The sequence below is a fragment of the Triticum urartu genome, unplaced genomic scaffold (genome assembly GCF_003073215.2).
Source record: "Triticum urartu cultivar G1812 unplaced genomic scaffold, Tu2.1 TuUngrouped_contig_6461, whole genome shotgun sequence".
Lineage (NCBI taxonomy): Eukaryota > Viridiplantae > Streptophyta > Magnoliopsida > Poales > Poaceae > Triticum > Triticum urartu.
Window position 1 is genome coordinate 2427 of NW_024117225.1, and position 17657 is coordinate 20083.

General features: G+C 43.3%; 2 pseudogenes; both read right to left on the minus strand.

Moving 5' to 3' along the window:
• Positions 1-5040: 5040 nt before the first annotated feature.
• Positions 5041-13294, minus strand: LOC125530645 (annotated as a pseudogene).
• On the minus strand, positions 11683-17103 carry LOC125530646 (annotated as a pseudogene).
• Between the last annotated feature and the right edge of the window lie 554 nt (positions 17104-17657).

A 17657-nucleotide genomic window follows, 5' to 3' on the forward strand; every position in this document is an offset into this window, starting at 1 on the left:
CCCTCGCCCTCCCCGCCCGCCCAATGAGTGGGAGCAGGAGGAGGCATTCCCGGGCGGCAGCGGTGGACAACCGCGGCATGAGCACCGCGTCAAGCCCCAGGTTGCGGACAGCCCAGACTGAGACCTCCGCGCACGTTGTGTGAGAGGCCAGCGCCGGAAAGGCACACCGGACGGGCCCGCGGGGGAGCCAATGATCCTCCCAGAAGGCCGTTATACTGCCGTCCCCCAGGGAGACGCGAGAGAGAGAGAGCGCGGTAGACAGGCATAAGCCCCCGAAGCGCAGCCCAGTGCTCGCCGGCGAGCCCCGAGCCACAGGGTCCAGAAGAAGACGCTCACCAAGGGTGTCCAATACCCAGGCCGCCCATCAAGACAAGGGGATAGAGTGGAGTCGGTGCAGGACCTTCAGGAGGAGGGCGTCATTCTCCTCCTTGCTGCGGCACACCTGCTCCCAGACGGTGAGACACTGTGCACCGGAAGCTCGCTCGGCCGCGAGGAACGAGCGACGCACCACCTTGGGGGGCAGCTTGAGCGCGCCCATGGCGTAGGTCGGGATGGCGTCCGGCACGGCATTGATGAGGACCAGCCGCCCCGTCGGGGAGAGGAGTGGCTAATAATAAACTCCATGGAGAACGGCAAAAAATTAATTTCTTTGCAACGAAGCATCATGTTCGCAAGTCAGTCCACTATATGGAAAAGGAAGGAAGCATACAACTAAAATGTTACTACAAAATGTTTAACAATAGACGACATGGACAACTTCATCGGCACTTGACCGGCATGGATAATTGGAGGTATCACATGGATACATATAAAGCTTGCTACCTATCAACAGTGTGTTGGCCCGTTACAGGCGCAGCGCATCGCAACACTCGTCCTTGGTGATTCAGTTTCCCTACCCACGCCCATCTTCGGCATATTCACAAGACATTACTGTGATGTAAATTTGCAAATGACCAAAGTGCCCATGTGAAAATAGTGTTCCCAAACGTGTAAACGGGGGAGACCTCCCGTGAGAGCTATATCTCGCTTTAAGCAAGATGAAAGCTTTTTATTTTTTTAGTGGAAGCAAGATGAAAGCTACTCTCGCGTGAGACTGGGCCGGCTCGCTTTTCTGGTGAGACAAATGCTTCGCTGGTTTGTTCAAATGTTTCGATCGTGGGTTTGCTGTTTTTCCGTTGCAGATGTTTTTTTTTTGTTTTTTCGGTTTCTTTGTTTCTTCGCAGGTTTTCTTTGTTTTTTGTTTTTATTTGTTTTCACCGGTTTCTTCATTTTATTTTAATGTTTCATTCGTTTATTTCTTTTCTTTATTTTATCATTGTGTTTCTTCAATTTTTCATGGATGTGTCCGCTTTTTTCTCCACTGGTTTCTTCGGTTTGTCGTTTTGTTTCTCGGCTTTTACCGGCCTTATCTTTTCTTTCTTGGTTTTCTTTGGTTTTTCTGGTTTTCCTTTTTATTTTTGGTTTTCTTGGTTTCCGTACACATTCAAGATCTTTTTACATCAAAAATATTTTATATATACACGTTTAACATTTTGAAATACAATACTGAAATTTTATTTTTTTTTATGTCTGCGTTTTTCAAACACGTTGTACATTTTTGGTATATATCTAATACATTTTTCTAATATAGGTTTAGCATTTTTCAAATGTAAGTTTAACTTTCTTTTTTAATACATGGACCACATTTTTTATAACACATTTCAATGTTTTTTAAATAATTGATTAACATTTTTAAAATATGAGATTAACATGTTTTGAATACCTGCTCAACTTTTTTTATATACACATTAAACATTTGCAAATGTTTGATTAACATTTTTTAAATACTTGTTAATTTTTTTCAATGCTTGATTAACATTTTCTTAATACATGACTAACTTTTTTCACACGCATTGTATATTTTCTAATACATTTTTTTGTATACATAATCAACATTTTATTTATACACCTTTATCATTTTTAGAATGCATGCTTAACATTTTTCAAAATATTATGTAAAGTATATTTTTTGTAATATATATGTTTAGAATTTTTGGTATTGTAAACTAAAATAAAATAATAAATCAAGGCAGTGGCCTTCAGAGCAGCTTGGCCAGCCCATCTGACGCCGCCCTTACGTGAGGGATGCTTAGGTCATCCTTCATGTTTTCATAGTTGCAACTGATTGCAAGCAGGTATAAAAGGACATTGAAAAGGGCAGCGATGGAAGCTACGGTCAGATTATTAAGGAAATCAAGCTTAGAGTGGAAAACTTCAATTGTGTCTTTACTTTTGAAGGTAGAGCTTCTAATTTCGAAGCTCATTCTTTAGCCAAGTACTCACAGACTTTAGAAAGGGGCCGCCATTTGTGGCTGGGACAATCCCACGATTCTTTCAGTATTCCGAACTCAACTCTATAATCTTTGAGCAATAAAGTCTTGGCTTCCCTAAACAGAAAAAAAAGAAAACTTAGTATTCAAGGTCTGACAGGACTTGTAAGTAAGGCTTCGGATTAACTAAGTAATAGTGTCATTCAAGCAATTTCGGTATTTATTTGTGCAGGAGAACAGAGCGCCCTCCGCTCGGTTGATTTGAGCACTGCTAGTGCTGGGGGTAAATTGAGCAGATACCATTGTTTTAAATAGCCCGCTATAGCTCCGTTATAGCACGCTATAGCATTTACAAAAAGTCTTGCGCTAAGAGACATTGGTCCAAACAAATGAATAAACATTTTAAATAGCGCGCTATAGCACGCTATAGCGTTTTTTTTTGCGGGGTAGCACACTATAGCGTTTAGAAGAGGTTCATCGCTAAGAGGCTTAGCGCGCTATTTAGAACTATGGCAGAGACATGGACGGAGCGCACCTTCCAAATACAGTACTACAAATAATCAGTCGGCACTCAGGTGCGAGTCACTATCTAATCTAAATAAGCAATTTCTCCAACTATTACAGTAGAGAGGAGAAGCAAATGCAAATTCAGATATGCTCAAACCATTTTTTTTCTCGTCGCTTCAGATTAAGTACTAGTGTCATTTAAGCAATTTTGGCTTGTATTTATTTATGCAGAAGGAGAACAAAGTATATGGTGCTTGGTTCATTTGAGCACTGCCGGGGATAAATTGATCAGACAGCCTGGACCTTGCAAGTTCCAAATGGACCAATTGCTTTGAGCTCTTGGAAGAAGATTAGTGAGCCAACAGTTGATTACGAGGGTGGTACTCCCTCGTTGCTTTAGATTAGCGAGTCAACAGTTGATCACGAGGGTCGTATATGCTATGCAAGAGGAAACTACAAAGTTGTGGTCAGAGTTTTTGTTTTACCTGATGAAACACACTGGGGCGTTCATGGTTTCTATGATCTGCAGTATCGGATGGTGGCATCAGAATTCAGGCATACATGCGTGTTCCTCTGCCTCAGCCATGGTCTTGAAGCCTGTCCGAGTTCCAAATTTTGCAAACCTGAAATCGTTGGCAAGTTGGCGTCGGCAATCTGCTGCGAACCAGAACTGGGTGTGCCTTGGCGTCAGTTAGTTGCAAATGCTCACAAACTCCAAACACTAATCAGCTACAGGAAGTAGTAGAGATGAAGCAACCGTATTTACTTCCGGGGTATTATCAGCGGATCCTGGCAATGCAAAACAGTTTTGGAATCCATGCAAAAAGACAGTTCAACCAGTTGTATTTGAACAAGGAAGAGACTTGAATGGGGGGTAATTAAGCAACCCAGTTATGGTCAGGAAGAGACTTGGGTGGATGTGGTGAGGAAGGAGCAGAGGGCGATGCGTCTGCCAAACCCCAAGTACGTGGATGCCATCGCCAACGACAACATGCACCTCACCACCCAGGCCCTGGTCCGGCTTAGCAAGATGCTCGCCGATGCATACATCGCCACACTATGATGATCCAGTGCGTAATCAGTGTGCGTGCCTGCCTGCCTGCCTGATTAGAAGTGTTCACTGGAATACTACTAGCATTGATTCCATGGAAGAGTTAATTTGGTGATGATTAGTTGTGGACAACAGCTGAATAAATCTGCTTAGTCTGTAGTTGTAGCAGCAGCAGCAGCAGGATGCTCTATATCAGGGAATTAGCAGACGCAAGGTCAGATTAGTAATGCCATTGTTATGAGCATTGTAAGAATTGGAACAATCTCATCAGCACTACTATATTCCTGTTGTGCGGAAGAATATTTTTCGTTTCGTCAGGTTTATCTACCTGAAAGGAAGACTTGCTGTTACAGTGCAACTCTGACACACACAAGAAATACAATTTTGCACACATAGATTGGAATCAGACACAATTCATCAGAAACTCTGTCAGAAAGGCAACAATAAGTTCTTTGCAATGAAGCCTCATATATCACAAGAAGAAGAAGAGGCCTCGTGTTTGTACTGAGTCTGTGGGCAAGAAGAAAAAAATGGGAATGAAGAACTGAAATGTTTGCAAGATGACTAACAATACAAGGTTATGACTTGCAAACACATTGAAATTGGGTATGTGGTAGAAAATGGCAGGAGCTACTACTTACATGTGGACATGTGGTAGAAATATACTAGAGGCACACCTGCTTCTGCTGTACAGATTAAAGCAACGAGCTCGTGTATGGAATATTACTACTGCTGGCCGACACAAAAGAGAAGTAATGACAATTGGGCCTGCTAATCCCAGAGGGAGGGCTTCGATCCCACTGGGCCTCCTCTGCCAACGGCGCGCACCCTCTGCTCCTTCAGCTCGTGTCCGTCAGCCGGAGGTCGCCCCACAGCAGCGGAGGAGCCACCCCCCCCCGAGGAGGACGACAAGTGCCCCTCACGTCGCGGCGCGCACAGCGACAAGATGCAGGCGGAATCGGATTGACCATTGCTTCCTTCACGTGGTGGGTGCTTTCTGAGATTCCCACCTGCGATGTTATCACCAAATTCGATTCATCGCCTTAGCTTCGCATGTTACCACCCAATTCGATGTGAGAAACATTTATTTAGACAGAAGGGAGATTAATTATTTACCAGGGCACTCTTGTGTATACCGGTTTACTTCGCAGCAGCTTGGATTTTCATGACGCCTCAGGATCTACCAATCTCCTTACGTGGGACGGAGGAGAGCAAGTGGAAATACTCCCCACCTTCTCTGCATCGTCTTCCCAACTCCGGGCAGTAATATATGCGTAAGAACTCGAGGCTAGGCAACCGCTCCAGAAGACCATGCGGGAATTCCTCTATAGCTGGACAACTCCAAATCTCCAATTCCCTAAGAGAAGTGAGGCCACACATCCCATTAGGCAGCTCTTTCAGGCGCCTGCAGCGATCCACATAGAGACTCCTCAGCTTGGCCAGATTTCCAAGGTTCGAAGGTAGCATGGCCAGACTTCGGCAGTCTGAAATCTTCAATATCTCCAGGGACTGCGGAAGTGTCTCCTCCTCAGATGATGAATTGCGACCCTCCAGGTTGTCACATTCTTCGATATGCAGAGAGCGGAGGCGATCCAAGCACTGGAGCTCCTCTGCTGGCCAGCGGACAACATTACTGCATCCATTAATCGTCAGCTCTTCCACGAACCGAAAGTATTTCCAAATCATAAGGTGCGAACTGGACAATCCGGAGCTTCTGACCAAGCTGTTCGGGCCTTCTAGATTCAAATACTTCAGTTTTTCAAGAGGCCTCTCACTTTGGCTTTGCTGGGGATCTAGAGGCAACATGGCTATGTCATCTGGACACCAAACGGTTAAGCTGACGAGAAATGGCCAAGAGCCCAAACGGATGCTCGTAAAAACTGAAGCGACTGCAGTCCTGTGAACCCCAACTATTCGCAACTCGGTAACAAAGGGGATCACTGGAATGCTTGCAAGGTTGGGGCAATATTTGATCTCTAGCTCGTCAAGCACCGGGAATGTTACCAGGTTATCACTACGCTCTCCCACACTATTTTCTCCCCATATCTCTAGGATTGGTAAGTCAATCAACTCCATCCTCTTCAACCCAGGGAAAATTTGCAGAGAGGAACTGCGTCCTCCACCTTCCACATCAAGGTTACTACATAATGTTGTCAGGTTATCCATCCTTTGTAAGGACAAAATCTCTAGAGATTCTGAGAGCCATACTACAGGTACACTCTTGCATCTTGGGCAGTCAGAAATTTTGAGTTTTTTCAACCATCTAAACATCTGAGGCTTTCTCATCCATTGTGATATTTCTAGGCCACCATATCCATGTATCTCCAACTTTTGGATATTACTATGAGGTTCTAAACCCTGAAGCACTTCTTCTGCATTATCTATTTCTTTGCTCCAAGAGAACAACAACTCACTTAGATTTTGCTTCTGACCGAGACTGGCTTCTTTTGCATTCTCCCCACTCTTTATCTTGTTCAAATTCAATAGCTCCAATCTATTGCTAAGGTGTTGCAAGCCTTTGAGCTGCTCTATTCCAAGGCCATCCTTAGTATCCACAACAAATGTTGTTAATATGTGAAGGTTGTTCAGTAGACCAAAGTTTGGAGACATACTTTTCAGATGATAACAACCATAAAGATAAAGGTGGATGAGATTTCTTAGTCTTGCCATGTGTCTTGGTAACTGCTGCAGCTTTCGGCAACCTATGAGCCTCAATGTTTGCAAGTTATACAACACACATATTGAATCTGGCAACTTAGCAATGTCAGAGTAAGAGAGGTCAAGATATCGTAATCTTTTTGCATTTATGGCCTTGCAAATGGAAATTGGATAATGGTAGCAATGCAGTGCTCTCAATGATGTCGATACATGTACCAACTCTTTAAAAGCCTTGTGTAATTTTGAAGGAGCTAACAAAGTGCGGAGGTATGTTCTGCCTTTGCATAATCCACTCATCTTTTCCAATTCAGCCTCTGGCATTTTCAGGTGACAAACATATTTTAACGATGCTTTCTGCTGAGTCAGTACTTCTACACTTGCACATTCATCTGTGACATCTTTTGCTAGATCATGCATTAAGTCATGCATTTTACATACTATCATCTCATACATTGGTTTATTAACCCAGTAATCATATTTCACTACTACATTCTGATCCTGGAGGAAGGACCTCCAAACCAACTCATTGAAAATGAATTCTCCTTTTAGTGTCAAATCCATTGTTCCCTTCTCTTGAATAAAACCATTTGCTATCCATAGTTGGATCAAATTGTGCTTGTCCATCTCATAGTCCTTGGGGAAAACTGCACAGAATGCAAAACATTGCTTCATTTCAGATGATAGGTGTGTGTAGCTCAACTTAAGGATGGACACGATCTCATCTTTCCCTCTAATATTATCCCTAATATTACTTTCTTCGATGGCCTTCCATTCTTGTACTTGGTGATATGAACTTAGCAATCCACCCATTGTCTTGAGAGCAAGAGGCAGCCCCCTACATTTGTTGGCAATACGTCTGCCAATGCTGACCAACTCTGATTGCTCCTGCTCTACATTGTTGCTATATGCTTTCTGTGCAAACAATTCCCATGAATCTTGTTCACTCAGACATGCTAGCTTATGGTGTCCAAGGGTCTGCATTATAGAGGCTACTTTCTGGCTTCGAGTTGTCACGACTATTACACTTCCTGGTCCACCAACAGAACACAAAAGAGGCTTCAGGACATCCTCCCACTTCCTCTCATCTTCATTCCACACATCATCAAGCACGAGAATAAACCTTCTTTGGTCAATGACTTGCTCAAGTTTCTTTTGCAATAGCTCAATCGTGTCAGGCATGTCACATATTCCACTTACAGCCAACTCAATGATGGATTTCAAAAGAGCCATGACATCAAAGTTGTCGGACACACAGTGCCACATCTTCAACTGGAAATGTTGCTGGACCCCTTGGTCATTATAGACCATCTTAGCAAGAGTCGTCTTTCCAAGACCTCCCATCCCAATGATCGGCAGCACCTGCACCCTTCGTTGATCCTGCTGGTCCAGCAACAACGTCACCACCACCACCTTATCATCATCTCTTCCAAATATCTGGGTAGTCTCGTCCAGTTTTGAGTGCGTCTGCCGCCAAGGATGATCCTGATTCACCCTACAAATAGTATTCTCTAGGCCAAACTTGTTCATCTCCTCAACCAACTTATTAACCTTCTTGAGGACACTCTTGAGTTTCCTGCTCATTTCAAAACGGAAGAGGAGTGGGCTACGACGGGTGACGTAGATGAGCACCTTGCGGGAAGTGGACATGCCAATCTGTGACTGTCGGCGCAGTGCCTCGTACCGGAAATCATCAAGCACGTCGTCGGCCTCGTAGGCGACGGACTTGAGCTCCTTCATCCAGCTCTTGACGTAACCATTGGTCTCGCTCCTCTGCTCAGCGTTGGCTAGCTTGCACTCAACGGCAAGTAGACGCCGCTCAAGCGTTTGGCGGTCGTCCTCGAGCCCACACATGCGGGTCACCGTCTCGACCAATGTGTCTGTGGCCTTACCGGCCACACCACGTAACAGAGGGAGAAGCAGCGACTCTGCCATGATCTTGACGGTTGGAGGAATTATAAACTGCAGCATATGAAAGAAGATGAAACGTTAAGCATTGACAGAACACGAACAGCCTTGCAATCCTCCTATGGAGTCAGGAAACATTATGCTGCTAGCTGCAAAGCATGCCTTACCTCCTCGCAGTCCTCCTCTTATTTTTCTTTGTTTCTTAGTTCCACAATAGCTTAGCTTGTATAGCTCTCAGAAGAAGAACATCAAAACAAGTCCAGGGCATGCACCTAAACACCACCGGATTTGATCTTGACCAAATTGGTGAAAGAGCAATGTTATTGCTGGTCGTTCCGCCGTTCCCCCCCTGAGCGCAGGTCCCATGCACGGCAAGGCTGGTAAAGGTAGAGAGGATGGAAGCAAATGGAGATAGTATCAAGGAATCCAAGAGCTGAGCTGTATATTGACTGATAATATCAAGGAATGCAAGAGCTGAGCTTTATTTGCAACTATACATCACTATTTTCCTAATTAAGTTTGATTTATCCTGAACTTCCATATGCAAACAATTGCTTGTACCAACATCACAGATGACTCCAACCAAATGATGTTCAATCCCTGGGGCGAGCATCATTTTCTAACGTGCAGATAGGACAAGGAAGAATAAGCAAGACATTGTTTTCTATCTGTCACTTCTATGACGTACTATATTGGAGGCCCGGCACACAGACCTGGTAATTGATCGGTTTTATATTTTTGTTTTGCTATATAACTTAGTTTTTCTGTGTGTGTTGGATACTGCTCCAGGACAAATTGAAAACCAAAGATCGCATAACCAGAAAGTATTTCTGTGCGGACAAATTGCACTACCTATATTATGCCAATAAAATTCTGAGGACCTTTAGTATGTAATCTTACGCACAGCCAAGTTTTATTTATGCATGCTGGTTAGGATGGGTGCACCTTTGGTTGGAAAATACGCTGGCGTTGTCACCGATGTCTTCGTGGTCATCTGAAACGAATTGGCGTTGCATGCGAGGGCCGGCGCACCTTGTCTCGGTGTGAGGTTATACTATTGAGAATTTAATCGCCGCTGCCACAAGATAAACCATGCGAGATAGAGACAGAGACGAAGGGGTCTCTTTCGAATAGGGAAATCACCGCCAAACCTCGGCATGATCGTCACTACGTTGCTCTCGGATGAGACGACGGTAGAAATTATGCACCGCTCCTTGACATGCCAGCTGCAGGATGTAGATATGCTATTTCTTTTCAATAGACCTTGAGGATCAGAAATTTAAAAGCAAAATAGTGCAGCTCGATCGGTGAAAACTTGTGGATGGATGGCCCGGCCCCATTCGCTCAGACAGTCCACTCCATAATTCTCGCCTGAACCTAGAACAACCCATCTTTTGCTGTCTGCAATACATTTTGATGATCTATCTACCTGCACTTTTATATGTGTAGTTCCGTCTACAGCTAGTGCATTATTTGCTGCATCCATGCAATACCACGGACTAGAAGCTTTGTCGATCTTGCTTACAAGAAACAGCGTGTGTATACAAGCTCCTTCAAAACCAAAGCGGTTTTGTTGGGCCGGTACTACACTCTAGCAGTATGTAATTAATTGATGCAAATGGACTTTACTACAAACCTGAGACCCCTACAGCTAGCTGCAGTGAACTACTGGATTGAAAATGCCCCTTGAGAGTTGAGTAGAGACTACATGTAGTGTATCCACTACAGGAATAGCATGGAAAGCCGAGTACCCAGAGTATTTCACTAAGGCCCGAAAAATAGTGCTACTCGGGCAGCGGAAACTCATGGGTATGCAGAAACAAATGGACGACTCGCCTCAAGCTACATTGTATGAGAGGGGCGTACCATTGACAGCGGTGGTGAGCATGGACGAAGAAGAAGAAGAGTGATTAGAAACTAAAAAAAAACGACGATGTTGTTTGTTGCGCATAAGGATCCTTTTTTTTGGGAGGAAATTTTTCGATCTATTCATCAACTGTCAAAGTGGCAAATGAACACCAGAAGTAAAAAAAGTACATCCAGGTCCGTAGACCACCTACCGACGACACTAGTAAAAAACGGGCCTATTGTCCCGGTTCGTAAGGGCCTTTTGTCCCGATTCCTTAACCGGGACTAAAGGGTCGTTACTAATGCCCTGACCCTTTAGTCCCGGTTCTAACCAGAACCGGGACAGATGGGCCTCCACGTGGCCTGCGCGCTGAGCCCAGGCAGGAGGGCCTTTGGTCCCGGTTGGTGGCACCAACCGTGACCAATTGCAGAAACTCGCCTCAAGCTAAGCCCATTAGTTCGTACAGACAATAGTTTTGTTTGTTTGTTTGTTTGTTTGTTTGTTTGTTTCTTCCTTCCTTTTTCGTTTTCCTTTTTTAATATTATTTATATTTAAACATTCTAAGTATATGTATTACAAAAACAATTTTACTTATATTTTTAAAAAATGCCACATATTTAAAAAATGTTTGTGTTTCGTAAAAATGTGTTCACACAAAATTTAAAATTGTTCATACCATTCAAAAACAATATATTCGCTTCATCTACAAATTGTTCACTCATTTCAAAATTTGTTCATGACATTTCTCAAAAATATCATGAAAATGTAAAATTTTGTTTGCCTAATTTCTGAAAAATAATCGTATCATTTAAAAAACTTATTGATGAAATGTAAAAAAATGTTCACATGTTTGAAATTAGGTTTTCATGATATTTCAAAAAATGTTCACAAAATTTTAAAACTTATTCTTGTAGTTTTAGAAAAACATTCATAACGAATAAAAAATGTCCGTGCGAATTTTTAAAAATGTCCTGGCACTTAACAAGTCTTGCACTTTTTAAAAGAATATTCATGATATTTAATAAAATGCTCAACACATGTTTAATATTTTTTTCACTTTGTATTTAAAAGATGTCAATTGTATATTTCAAAAAAAATTCTACAAAAGGGATTAACGCCATAATTAAGCATCATGGGTCCTTACAAACACGCCCATACAAAAAAAATGCATTCAGATTCTTGAAGGTCCCGAAGTCTTCTTCCTTTTGCATCCACCGTTGGCTTGTTGTGAGCGTAGCTCGGTGTTGCCTCTGGGCCTCAGACTCGGCAAAGCAAACTTTTAAAACTATAGTAGCTTTTAGACGCAACGACTGGGAAGTCATCGATGTAGACTAGGAGACGCCGACGCCCGTGATTTGCGAACTATATCACCTTGCAAAGAAGAAAACATCGACAAGAGCGTGTAGAAACTCTGAAGACTATGAAAACCGTTCAAATCCAGATAGATCGTTCGTAAACCTGAACAAACAGATCTTGAAAGATGCATCGGAGACACGACTCCCAATGCACTCCATCAGTGATAAGGACACCAACTTAACCGGGAAAAGAGTGGGGAGGATATTATTGGAACATCACTGTCGTCTTATCACCCGAAACTGAATTTAAAGACTCCCTAGAGAAAACCCCAAAAAAGAATCACCCATGCCGCTGCAAGAGAGATCTAGGTCTGATGTCGAGCTCACTATCCTAAAGCTTCGACAGTTGTCGGATCCGTTATATCCGAGCATATGATAGATGAGGCGCCTAGATAAGTGCCCGAGGAATCCCTGCAAACTGCGCTATAAGCTCCTTCATTGGACACCCGTGAAACCGCACCATCCACTCTGATCTTGGCTACACCTTGCGCCGGCGGAAGCCATCTTCTGTAAGGCTTCCTGAATGCAGTATGAACAGTCACATGAGTGCGGATGTTTGGAGGCCGAGCTCCATGGAGCTCGGTATTTTGAAAATATCAAAAAGCATATCTAGAAGTTTCATAAAAATCTTAAAATGGAAACATACATGTATTCCACAGGAACGTGTTAATTTTTGTTTAAAAATATTGTGATTTGTACGCTGTACAAAAAAAACTCCAGCCCACAACAAAAATAAAAGGCCCGTTTAAAAATGTGTATTTGTCTTTTTTCTATGTGCCACATATGAAAGCATAATGCTGTGAAATTTTGCATATATATAGTATACATGTGTATTTGTGTTCACAAATAAATTCGAAGTTTTGTGGGCTCTAGAAAAATTAAAATTTGAAAACGAGCTCCCAGAAGCTCGGCCTCAGTTGGCATTTTCTGCAGTCGCATGAGCTGCCTTGGGCTTACAATCATTCAACTCTTTGATGTATGTATCTCAAAATAAAGCTGCGTGTTGCGATGGGGCTCTGGAGAAGATGCTCAGCATGTACCAAATCGCCCACAGGGTGATAAGTACTAGCACAAAATCATCATGTTGGAGTCCGTAAACCAAACGGAAAACACAATAAAACAGTGACCCAGCCCATCCCTCTCCCTGTCTAGTCTGAATAAACAAATTTATTTCTCCAGCCATTACACCGGAAGCAAATGCAAATAAATATGGCCCAACCGATTTCTTTTTCCATGGCTTCAGATTAAGTAGCCGTGTCGTGTATTAAGCAATTTCGACATCTATTTATACAGGAGAACAGAGCACGCTGTGCTCTGGTTGATTTGTGCACTGCTGGAGATATATTCAGCAGAGATGATGGAATGTACCTCCCAAATGGACCATTCACTTTGTACAAGGAGCGGAGTTGGTTTCTTGTGGTTGTCCTGCTCCTGCGTACAAGTAAGGTTACCAGATAAGTAATCAAGTTCATTATAAGGCTGGTATATGCTATGAAAGAATAAAGTACAAAGTGTTGGCCAGAGCTTTTTACCTGAAACACTTGGTTTCTATGGATCTGCGTATTAGACAGTGGCGTCAGAATTCAGGCATTTGTGCCTCTGCCTTGATCGTGTTCTTCAAAGCCTGTCCGAATTCCAACTTCTGCAAACCCGAAATCATTGCCAACTTGGGATTGGCAATCTGCAGCAATCCACAACTGGATGTGCTTGATGTGCTCAGAGTCACTGTCTAATATAAAAGAGTATACACAGGACGGCGGCTCAATGTTCTATGCTGTTTGCTGTTAGAGTCAGAGTCAGATTTGGAGCGAACACAGGCGGGGAGGAGCCTCCATAGAAACTTCTTTCGGCTGGATTCTGGTTCTGGTGCCTCATATTCTGCAATGCTCTTATGTGGGATAGAGGAGAGCAAGTGGAAATACTCCCCACCTTCTCCGCATCGTCTTTCCAACTCAGGGCAGCCATAGAGGCTTAAGTGTTCGAGGGCTGGCAACCGCTCCAAGAGACCGTGCGGGAATTCCTCCATAGCTGGACAATGCCAAATCGTCATGTTCCTAAGAGAAGTGAGGCCACGCATCCCATCAGGCAGCACTTTTAGGCTGATGCAGCTAAACACAGAGAGAGTTGTCAGCTTGGTAAGATTTCCAAGGTTCGAAGGCAGTCCCATCATATTGGGGCAGCTGGCAATCCACAATTTTTCCAGGGAGAGCGGAACGGTCTCCTCCTCAGATAGTGAAGTGTTCCCCTCTAGGTTGTCACAATCTTTGATACGGAGAACACGGAGGCGATCCAAGCACCGCAGCTCCTCTGTTGGCCAGCTTACAAGATCGTTGCATCTGCTAATCGTCAGATCCTCCACAAATGGAAAGCATTTCCAAACAATAAGTTTTGATCTAGACCATCCCAAGCTTCTGACCAAACTGTTGGGGCCTTCCAGAGTCAAACTCACAAGTTTTTCGATAGGCATTTGACTTTCGCTTTGCTGGGTGTCTAGAAGCAACATGGGTATGTCTTCCGGATACCCAAGAGTTAACCGGGCAAGAAATGGCCAAGAGCCCAACCGGATGCTCATAAAAACTAAACTGACTGCAGTACTATGAACTCCAACTATTGTCATCTCGCTGACAATTGGGGTCACCGGAATACTCACAAGCTTGGGGCAATTTTCAATTCTTAGCTCTTCAACCATTGGGAACATTACCAGGCTGTCACAAGGCTTTCGCACACTGTTTTCTGCCCATATCTCCAGGTTTGGTAGCTCAATTAACATCATCCTCTTCAACCTTGGGAAAATTTGCAAAGGGGTAATGCATTCAGATTCCACATCAATATTATTATTGCATAATGTTGTCAGGTTATCCATCTTCTGTACGGACAAAATCTCTAGAGATAGCGAGAGCCATACTGTAGGTATACTCTTGCATGTTGGGCAGTCGGAAATTTTGAGTTCTCTCAAGTAATTTAACATCTGAGGCTTTCTCATCCATTGTGATATTTCTCGGCCACCATATCCACGTATCTCCAACTTTTGGATATTACTATGAGGTTCTAAGGAATGAAGCACTTCTTCCACATTATAGGCCATATTTTGAGGCCCATCATCTATTTCTTGGTCCCAAGAGAACAACAACTCACTTAGATTTTTCTTCTGATTTAGATTGGCTTCTTTTGCATTTCCCCCACTCTTTATCTTGCTCAAATTCAATAGTTCCAACTTATTGCTAAGGTGTTGCAAGTCTTTGAGCTGCTCTATTCCGCGGCCATCTTTGCTATCCACAACAAATGTTGTTAATATATGAAGGTTGTTCAGTAGACCAAAGTTTGGAGACATACTTTTGAGACGATCACAACCAAAAAGGTATAGATGGATGAGCATTTTAAGTCCAATCATGTCTTCTGATAACTGCCGCAACTCCTTGCAATCTATGAGCCTCAATGTTTGCAAGTTATACAACATACATATTGAATCTGGCAACACAACTATGTTAGACTCAGAGAGGTCAAGATAACGTAAATGTTTTGATTTTATGGCCTTGCAAATGACAATTGGAGAAGGGGAGCAACACAATGCTCTTAGTGATGCCAATACATGTGCCAACTCTTTGATATCCTTGTATCTGCTCGGAAATTTATAATGATTATCCTTCCATGATTCTGAGGGAGCTAACAAAGTGTGGAGGTATGTTTTGCTTTTGCATAACCCACTGATTTCTTCAAATTTAGCCTTTGAGATTTTCATGTGACAAACATATTTTAATAATTCTTTTTGCCGAGTCAGTTCTTCTATAGTTGCACATTCATCCGTGACAACTTTTGCTAGATCATGCATTAAGTCATGCATTTTACATACTATTGTCTCATATCTCGGTTCACCACCATAGGCAGTAGATTTCAGTACCACTTTCTTATCTTGGAGAAAGGACCTCCAAAATAACTCATTGAAAATGAGTTCTCCTTTTTGTGTTAAATCCATTGTTCCATCTTCTTGAATAAAGCCATTTGCCATCCATAGTTGGATCAATCTATCCTTCTCCATCTGATAATCCTTGGGGAAAACCGCACAAAATGCAAAACATTGTTTCATTTCAGATGACAGGTGTTTGTAACTTAACTTTAGTATGGGCATGATCTCATATTTGCCTCCATCATTATCCCCAATGTTACTTTCTTCGATGGCCTTCCATTCTTGTACGTTTTGCTTTGAACTCAGCAATCCACCCATTGCCTTGAGAGCAAGAGGCAACCCCCCGCATTTATCGACAATACGCCTTCCGATGGTGGCTAACTCTGCTTGCTGTTCTATGCCATTGCAAAATGCTTTGTTCGAGAACAATTCCCATGAATCCTCTTTACAGAGGAATACTAGTTCATGGGGCTTAACAGTGCTCATTATAGAGGCCACTTGCTTGCTTCGACACGTGACCACTATAACACTTCCTGGTCCACCAACGGTACACAATAGTGGCTTCAATTCATCCTCCCACATTCTCTTATCTTCATTCCATACATCATCGAGAACAAGCAAAAATCTCTGCTGGCCAATGACTTCATCAAGTTTCTTCTGCAATTGTTCGATGCTGCCAGGCATGGCTGAACTTCCATTTGTAGCCAATTCAATTATGGATTTCAAAAGAGCAATAACATCAAAATTCTCTGACACGCAGTGCCACATCTTCAACTGGAAATGGTCGTGGACCTCTTCGTCATTGTACACCATCTTAGCAAGAGTCGTCTTGCCTAGACCTCCCATCCCAAAGATGGGCAGCACCTGCACCTTCCACTGATCTTGCTGGTCCAGCAGCAACTTCACCACCACCTTCTTAGCATGATCTCTTCCAAAGATTTCCTTAGTGTCAGCCAGTTTTGAGTACGTCTGCCGCAAAGGATATTGCCGCTCCTCCCTACGGACAGAACTCTCCAAGCCAAGTGTGTTCATCTCCTCAACCAACTTATTGATCTTCTTGAGGACGTTCTTGAGTTTCCTGCTCATTTCAAAACGAAAAAGCAGCGGGCTGTGGCGTGTGACATAGCTGAGTACCTTGCAGGTAGTGGATTTGCCAATATTAGACTGGCACCACAGTGCCTTGTACTGGAAGTCGTCGAGCACGTCGTCGGCCTCATAGGCGACGGACTTAAGCTCCTTCATCCAGCTCTTGACATAGCGATTTGTCTCGCTCATCTCCTCAGCATTGGCCAGCTTGCACTCGACAGCTAGTAGACGCCGCTCGAGCGTTTGGCGGTCGTCGTCGAGGCCACACGAGTGCGTCGGCGGCCTTGCCAGCCACGCCACGCACTAGAGGGAAAAGCAGCGACTCGGCCATGATCTTGCAGATCGAATGAATACAAAACTGCAGCATATGAAAGAAGAAGAGAGACGTTAAGCACTGACAGATCAAGAATAACCTTGCATTCTTCCTATGGAGTCCCGAAAGATTATGCTCCTAGCTTCAAGGCATGGCTTACCACCATGTAATCCTCCTTTTATTTTACTTTATCTATTTCTTAGTTCTACAATAGCTTAGCTTGTATAGATTTTGTACATACAGCTATAAAACAGAACATGAACAACCGATGAAGAACAAAAGTGCAAAACAAGGTAAGGATTGAGGAGAGCATTCACCTCCACGACACCCAATTTGATCTTTGGTGGAAGAGCAACGATACTGCTGCTTGTTCGTCGCCACCTCTGTGCAGGTCTCTCACGCGTCAAGGCTGCTTGATATTGATGGATTGTGCGGTTGTTGGAGAGTGGACTTCTGCAAATGGAGAGAAGATTAAGGAATTCAAGAGCTGAGCTGTTTATTGACTAACTAATACATGTACCTACCGGCTACCGCTGGTCCCTCACTTATTTGCAATTATACGCCATTATTGTTGAATATTTCTATATTTTTTTGCAACTTGCACGTACAAACAATAGTCTGCGCCCTCATCAAGAATACTGCATCATTTTTTAACTTGCAGATTGGACAATAACCGAGGAGATAAGAATGGCATGCATGCATCTGCTGTGAAGACAGGTT